The sequence below is a fragment of the Somniosus microcephalus genome, chromosome 7 (genome assembly GCF_052327205.1).
Source record: "Somniosus microcephalus isolate GS21.2 chromosome 7, FLI_Smic_1.0, whole genome shotgun sequence".
In the NCBI taxonomy this organism is placed as follows: domain Eukaryota; kingdom Metazoa; phylum Chordata; class Chondrichthyes; order Squaliformes; family Somniosidae; genus Somniosus; species Somniosus microcephalus.
In genome coordinates, this window is record NC_140993.1 from 220,613,515 (window position 1) to 220,622,643 (window position 9,129).

The following is a 9,129-nucleotide window of genomic DNA, read 5'->3' on the forward strand; positions in this document are numbered from 1 at the left end:
TCCCTGCAGAGACAATCGATGTGTTTACAGAAACTGCTACACAAAGGATTAACCACTTGAGACTGGTTTCAATCTGACCACAAGGACAATGACTTTTGTTTCCACTAACCTACTCAAGCAATCAAGGAAATAGACATGTTTTTTTTCAAACCACGGCAGCTTTATTCAAAAGCCCATCACAGGCAATGAGGACACATTTAAACTGCAGCTTTATTTAAACCCATTGCAGACAATGGGGACAGTTTGGATCCCTTTTGTTTAGCCCAGTGTGGTGATTATTCTTGTTTCATAAGAAGCGTTGTAATTGGTTGCCTGTTTCCTGCCTTGAGAGATATGCTGTAAACTCATTGGTAGTTGATGTCATGTGATTTGTGGTGGCCATCTTAAATTCAGTTCTCCACAGCCTTGGTTGGGACTGGGTGTTGAAGATGTGCTGCTGGGTTTTTAAGGTTAATAAAGCCTAGATTTAGAAAGGCAAATCTACTCTTTATTTCAATTTATTAACCTTTTGTTAGAATGGAGCGATATCTTCAACCGGAACGATTTAATGCTGACCCTAATTCTGCAGGAGTGGATGATAAATGGAAACACTGGTATCGTACATTTAAAAACTTTTTGGATGTGTTGGATCAAGAGTCTCTAAATAAGTTGAATATACTGATCAACTACATTGCTCCGGATGTGTATAAGTATATCTTGGACTGTGAAACTTACGAATTGGCTATTGCTACATTGGAAAAGATTTTTGTTAAACCAAAGAATGAGGTATTTGCACGTCACCTTCTATCTGCCCGTAGGCAGCAGGTGGGAGAATCTTTGGATGCTTATTTACAAGCACTTCGGCGCCTTGGAGCTAACTGTAATTATAAGGCCGTGTCGGCAGAAGAATATAAGGAAGAATCAGTACGGGATGCTTTTATTAATGGATTACTGTCTTGATCAATTCGTCAGCGGTTATTAGAAAATAAGACTTTGGATCTCAAGAGTGCTTTTGAGCAAGCCTCTACATTGGGTTTGGCTCAGAGAAGTTCGGATTCTTACGCTCTTTTTAATCGGCCTGCGACTGTGGTTTCAGCAGTTCTGGATGAAAAGGAATTATGTGGACTTAATAGGAGTGGTTTACCAGATTCTGAAACAGTTTCTACTTCGGCTGCTGTTGCCTCTAGGATTCAGAAGTGTTATTTTTGTGGGAATGCCCGGCACCCTCGTCTGAAGTGTCCTGCTCGGGAGACTGTGTGTAGTAAATGTGGCAAGAGAGGTCATTATGCACGTGTTTGTAAATCAATTGCCTCCTCTGCGACTATTCAGCCTTTAGATAGGGCGTTTATTGCATCAGTTTCTGCTGCCTTTGCTCATGGCCTAAACAAAGCTATAGTTACGGCCCAAGTTAATGGGTTAGAAGTGAAGGCCTTTATAGATACGGGCAGTACCGAGAGTTTTATAAGTCTTCAGTTTGTGAAGGAGAAGCGTTATCAGGTGTGTATGGCTCAGACGACTCTCACCTCACAAGTAGCTGGTCGTTGTCTTGTGAAATTAATTCTCCTAGGTAATACGTATACTGATATATGCCTATCTGTTTTGCCTAATCTCTGTGCGGATATTTTGATTGGTCATGATGTGCTTCAATTACACGAGTCTCTCAGTCTTCCTTTTGGAGGAACTAAGCCACATTTATCTATTTGTGGATTAACTTCTTTATCCATTTCTCCATTATCACTTTTTTCCAATTTGATGCCGGATTGTAAGCCAATTGCTACCAAGTCAAGAAGGTATAGCAGTCAGGATAAAGAATTTATTAATTCTGAAGTTCAACATCTTTTATTGGAAGGAATCATTGAACCTAGTTGTTCGCCCTGGCGGGCACAAGTAGTTGTCACCACTAATGAGAGACATAAGAAACGAATGGTGATAGACTACTCTCAAACTATTAATAGGTATACTCAATTAGATGCGTACCCTTTGCCTAAGATTGATGAGCTTATCAACAAAGTATCTCAGTATAAGGTTTTTAGCACTATTGACCTAAAGAGTGCTTATCATCAGATTCCTATCGTTAAGAGGGATCAACCATATACGGCCTTTGAGGCTGGCGGAAAGCTGTATCAGTTTTGCCGAGTACCATTTGGTGTTACTAATGGTGTTGCCTGTTTTCAACGGGCAATGGATGCTTTTATAAGTGATAACTCTCTCTCTGACACCTTTTCATATTTAGACGACATCACGGTGTGTGGCAAATCAAGGGTGGAGCATGATTCTAATTTAGAAAGATTCCTTCAAGCTGCGGAAAAAGTTGGTTTAACTTTCAATAAAGAGAAGTGTATCTTTTCGACCACTGAGGTAAATCTACTGGGGTATATTATCTCGGGAAATAAGATTAAACCAGATCCAGAACGCCTGCGACCATTGATTGATTTACCTTGTCCTACTAATTCTAAGGCTTTGCAACGAGTCGTTGGACTGTTTTCTTATTATTCTAATTGGATTGCAAACTTTTCGCAGAAGATCCGGCCCCTTATTCGGGTTACGACATATCCTCTATCATGGGAGGCTAGGACGTGTTCTGATAATTTCAAAAAGGATATCCTTGGAGCAGTTGTGCATTCTATTGATGAGCAGGTTCCCTCTGTGATTGAGATGGACGCTTCCGATTTTGCAATTGGGGCTACTCTGAACCAAAATGGAAGACCTGTGGCCTTTTTCTCACGTACTTTGAACAATAGTGAGAAAAGACACTCCTCAATAGAGAAAGAGGCGTATGCAATAGTAGAAGCACTGCGTAAATGGAGACATTATTTATCGGGGCAACATTTTACGTTGGTAACTGACCAAAAATCTGTGTCCTTTATGTTTGATGTCAAACATTTTGGAAAGATCAAGAATGATAAAATAATGAGGTGGAGGATTGAGTTGGCATGTTACCATTTTGATATAGTTTACCGTCCGGGGAAGGATAATGTTGCTGCTGATGCGCTGTCGAGGGCTTATTGTTCTGTGATTCACGGAGATACGCTTATTAATTTTCATAATGCTTTGTGTCATCCTGGTGTTACGAGGATGATACACTTCGTATGCAGTAAGAATTTGCCCTTTTCAGTTGAAGACGTCAAGCGGATGACTTCATCATGTTCTATCTGTGCTCGGTGTAAAGCGAATTTCTTTAAGCCTCAACGAGCTCATCTTATAAAGGCTACATCTCCTTTTGAACGTTTGAGCGTTGATTTTAAGGGGCCTCTTCCTTCAATGACTCAGAATCGATATATATTTACTGTTGTGGATGAGTTTTCAAGGTTCCCTTTTGCTTTTCCTTGCGCAGATGTATCAGCTGCTACAGTTATCAAATGTCTGACTCAACTTTTTGTCATCTTTGGGATGCCTGCATGTATCCATTCGGATCAGGGAAGTTCTTTCATGTCTTCCCAGTTGAAGGAATACCTCCAGAGTCGGGGAATCTCTACTAGTAGAATTACCCCGTATAATTCCCAGGGTAATGGACAGTGTGAACGATATAATGGGGTGATCTGGAAGGCAGTTATGTTGGCTTTGACATCCCGGAACCTTAAGAATACACAGTGGGAAATGGTATTGTCTGATGCCCTGCATTCCATTAGATCACTGCTTTCAATGGCTACTAATGTGACCCCCCATGAAAGGCTCTTTAACTATCTGTGGAGATCTACTACGGGATATTCAGTACCTTCATGGCTTACTATGCAGGGACCTGTGCTGCTTCGACGCCATGTTAGATTGTCAAAATATGATCCTTTAGTGGAGGAGGTGGAGCTGTTGGAGGCAAATTCCCAATATGCTCATATTCAATTCCAAGATGGGAAAGAAAGTACTGTTTCAATTAAAGACTTGGCTCCTTGTGGTGGCCAGCCCTCTTCTGAGGATATTAACAGTAGTCATGATTCAGATAATGTGGATGTCATCACAGATACTACGAATATTTCCAATCCTATTGCAGATAATTATAATTCTATTAGTCAGCCCTCGATGGATGTTCATGACCGTCCCAGTTTACCTTCTGATGGGATTTCCAATCCGGAAACCATTGGTAATCGGGATATGGATAGCCTTCCTGCAGAAGATACTTCCGTGTCTCCTGGTGTGGGAGGGCAAGGAATTTCACCAAGGTTAAGAAGGTTGACACGAACAAGATATCCGGTCGACCGGTTGAAAATGGACTTTTAAAATAATTTGATAGTAATGTTTTAAAATTGTTGAAATATTATATTTCACAGAATCACAGAATCACAGAAACCCCACAGTGCAGATAGAGGCCATTTCAGCCCATCGAGCCTGCACCGACACATATCCCACCCGATCCCCGTAACCCCTACACCAACACATATCCCACCCTATCCCCGTAACCCCTACACCAACACATATCCCACCCTATCCCCGTAACCCCACATATTTAATCCCCCTAACACTAAGGGTCAATTTATCATAGCCAATCAACCTAACCTGCACATATTTGGACTGTGGGAGGAAACCGGAGCACCCGGAGGAAACCCACGCAAACACGGGGAGAATGTGCAAACTCCACACAGACAGTCGGACGAGGCCGGATTCGAACCCGGGTCCCTGGCGCTGTGAGGCAACAGTGCTAACCACTATGCCACCGTGCTGTATTGTTTTAGTTATAAATAATTAATTGTAAATTGTAAAGGCTACCTAGGTTGGAGTATGTTTTAAAAGGAGGGGTGAATGTGGTGATTATTCTTGTTTCGTAAGAAGCATTGTAATTGGTTGCCTGTTTCCTGCCTTGAGAGATATGCTGTAAACTCATTGGTAGTTGATGTCATGTGATTTGTGGTGGCCATCTTAAATTCAGTTCTCTACAGCCTTGGTTGAGACTGGGTGTTGAAGATGTGCTGCTGGGTTTTTAAGGTTAATAAAGCCTAGATTTAGAAAGGCAAATCTACTCTTTATTTCACCCAGGTACATCCGGATTTGGGCAGGCCCCAAATGGGGTATAAAAAATAGGTTCTCAGAAGCCTCTCCGTCTCTGTGGCCTCGCCTCCGTGCCCTTTACAATGTGGGAGCCTGCCTAAAGGAGTGGAACACCAGCAGTTTACTTTTAAAATACTGGGGTGTTTTTACTTCGGGGCAGTGAAGATCAAAGATCGCAGGGCATGGAGCAGGCAGTTTTCATTGGTGAGCATATATTTTTCTGGCCCATTACAAGGCAACTTAGAATTGGTATAGGGGTGGGAATTAAGTGGGAATTTTGTTAGAACTGTGATTTTATTCAATCTTCCCTCGTTGTGTCCGTTCTCTCCTCCCCTATTTAAGTAACAGTGTTGCACTAGCAGATAAGCTGTAGTGAACACTGAGAGTAGCTGTATTAAAGTGCTGTTTTTTTTAAGTAAAAGCCACTAAGCAAAGGTGCTGTGGTGAGCAAGGTGTTTCTATATTTAAAGCGCTATTAAAAAGGGTGTTGCACTAAGCAGAGAAGTGCTTCAGTGGAAAGTAAGTGTTCTGTATTAAAGTGCTGTTTTTTTTAAGTAAAAGCCACTAAGCAAATGTACTGTAGTGAGCAAGGTGTTTCTATATTTAAAAGTGCTGTATTTAAATAAAGGAGTGTTGCACTGAGCAAAGAGCGCTCTAGTGGCCAGTAAGGCCTAGAAATTCACTTTGGGCACGCCAGCTGGCATGCGCCCAAAAGTTAGCGCTGGGCGCGGAGCCAGTTGCGTGCGTCAGATATTCAGTTTTTGCGCCCCAAGTCAGAACCGGGCACTATTCCAGGGTGTGCCCGCCCCCGCTTGGGGCGCTGAAACTGAATTTCAGTGCTCTAGGCGCCGCTGCACCACCCACTGCGGAGCGGCAGGCTGCGGTACTGCAGGCCTCCTCCTTCTCTTAAGGGGGAGGTGCCTGCAATGGGGAGATCGCCGCTGGATAGTGCCGGCAAATGAGCCCGGCACCACGGAGAAGTGCCGGGTTCGCGGAAAGCAGCCGGCAATGTCGTGGGGGGGGGTGGAGGAGGCCGGGGAAGGAGGTGCGGGCAGGCGGCCGACGAAAAAGCGGCCAGCCGCACCTCCACCTTAAAGCGCCCCACTAAGGCTACAGTACGGCCCCGTTTTCTGATCGCTGTTTGCGACCGCTGCGGAAGAGGCGGCCGCAACTCAATATGGGGGTCGGGCCGGTAGCGGGGCACTGCGCACACCGATGCTGTCATCGGTGCCAGCGCAGCGCTAATGGCTACCGCCGCCATTACCGCTGCGCTGATTATCAGCACAAACTCCTCTATTGGCGCAGAAGCCCTCTTTGGGCGGTAGCTGGCCGCAAAGCTGGCAGCGCCTTACTGAATTTCTAGGCCTAAGTGTACTGCGTTGAGTAAAATTGCTGTATCGAGCATAGGAGTGTTGTATTGTTTATTTTTAAGTTGTTTCTTTCTTTTTGTTTCAATAAATACTGGTCTGTTTTGCACCCAAACCACGAGTCACGTTTTCTGTCTACATCGCCACCGAATAAGTCCGGCGGTCAGAACAGGAATAGGGGAGCGCTGCGAAACCACACGGGGGTCCCTGGAGCAGCTCAGAGGCTTCTGACTTGCCAGAGAAAATGGCCCAGAAATTCGGGTCCCAAAGCGTGAGTAAGCACGGAGTACTCACGCGTGGACCCGATGGAAGTGCCGGTTTCTTGCATGCACTATGCATGCGCGGGAAACCGGCATTTCCGATCCTCTGAACAAAGGGGTTCAGAGGTCGAACACGTGCGCGCGGGAATCTGCGCGTGTGCGTTGAACTTCCTTTTTTTTTACAGGTTTTTCCGTGCGTGAAGGCCTCTACATTTTACACATTTAAAAACCAGGCGTAAGGACTTCATTTTAAAAGGTAAGTGGTCAATTAATTTAAATTAGAACATTTTTTCCACAGGTTTATTATTTTTAAATACTTTAAAGTAAGGTAAGTGTATTTTTAGCCCCATTTTTTTATAAAATTATTTTTTTCAAAAATTTAAATTATTGTTTAACATAGTTATTTAATGTTATTGTTAGTTTATTTAAAAAGTGTGATTTAAAAATAAATTTATTTTAAGGTTAAGTACTGTTTTGGGGGCCGGAGTTTTCATAAGTTTGACAGTTCTTTCTGGCAATCTCATGAATGGGCTTTTCCCTCCTCCGATTGGTTGGCCATGGCTCACGTGATCCCAGCGGATGCATCGCACTAACTACGCCGCTGGATCACACAAGCATGGGAGCTGAACCGGGCCACACACAGGAAATCCACGCAGGCCCAGGCCTCAACTGCCGGCGCGCTAGGTAAGTGTAGGTCAGGGGCTTGCACCCGCGGGAAGCCCCCGACATGAATTTCTGGGCCAATAACCCCAACCCCGCTGTTAATTCCTACACTTGTTACATGCACCTCTAATTTCCGGTTTGATGCTGTCCCCTACATTACCACTATGTTTGGAGGCCGATAGACAACTCCCACCCATGTTTTCTGCCCCTTGGTGCTTCTTAGCTCCACCCAGACTGATTCTACATCTAGATTTTCTGAGCCAATATCCTTTCTCACTATTGCTCTGATTTCATCCTTTACCAACAACGCCACCCCACCTCCTTTTCCTTTTTGCCTGGCCTTCTTAAATATCAAGTATCCTTGGATATTCAGCTCCCAGCTTTGGTCACCCTGCAGCCATGTCTCCGTAATTACAATTATATCATATCCATTTTCATCTATTTGCACTGTTAATTCATCTACCTTATTATGAATGCTTTGTACATTCAGATACAATGCCTTTAGATTTGTCTTTTTACCATTTTTAGACATCTTAACATTTTTTTGTACTATGGCCCTATTTGTCTTACCATTGTTTCTTACCCGGACCCTATTTGTTAGCGCACTCCTTTGCTTGTATGCTCTGTCCCTTCCTGACACTATCTGATTATCCTTACCCCAATCACTTTCCTGCACTGCTTCCTTGTCTTTTCTTTTTAGCATTCTAGATTTCTCTCCACCAGGACCCACCCCCCCTTATTTAGTTTAAATCTCTATCTACCTCCCTAGTTATTCAATTCGCTAGAACTCTGGTCCCAGCGTGGTTCAGGTGTAGTCCGTCCCGACGGAACAGCTCTCTCTTTCTCCAGTACTGGTGCCAGTGCCCCACGAATTGAAACCCACTTCTCCCACACCAATCTTTGAACCATGCATTCGTCTCCCTGATCCGATTGACCCTATGCCAATTTGCTTGTGGCTCTGGTAATAATCCAGAGATTGTGACCTTTGTGGTTCTGCTTTTTAATTTAGTGCCTAGCTGCTCAAACTCTCTCAGCAGAACCTCTTTCTTTGTCCTACCTATGTTATTGGTACCTACGTGGACCACGACAACTGGATCTTTCCCCTCCCACTCCAAGTTCTTCTCCAGTCCGGAGGAAATGTCCTTTACCCTGGCACCAGATAGGCAACATAGCATTCGGGACTAACGCGCCTGGCTGCATGTTGGCTAACTGTTACCTGTTGAGAAGCAGAGTTGATGAGGAGTCTGAAGCAGTACAGCAGGAGCTGGAACAGGGGTATGAAGCAGAAAGCATTCGAATAGAGTTCAGAGACCAGCAGCCAGTCGGCCAGGGAGCCAGTCAACACCACAGCAACAACCAGCGAGCAGCAGAATGGGTGTCAGGATCGCAAATTCTTGTACAAGAACACAGCATGCCTCTATTAACCAAGGGGCTTGCTATGTTGTGAAGCTCCTTTCTCAGCCATAGCCTTGCTCTATGATCCGAGATCACGGGGAAATCAGAAATCATCAGAAATGTGTGAGTGATGTGGCTCGGGCATGCTGACCTCTGCACCCGATTCTCTGCTCCACACACCCGTCGAGTGAGACTCCATGTTGTGAGCCTTGCCACATGAAAGGCTCGTTTAAATCCCAAATCTATTGTCCTTACTTGTGCTCTTCCACAGACCCCAATTCTGCTCCTGCAAGAGTAGAGGTAGATTGGGAGCAGCAGCAAAGTGGGAGCTATGAGAATACAATTGATATGGACAGCAAGTCTTTGAGTTAATGCTGGAAATAATCAGCAGGTCAGGCAGAACCTGTGGAGCGAGAAACAGAGTTAACGTTTCAAGTCGATAACCTTTCATCAGAACTGGTCACCACCCTGAAACGCTGACTCTGTCT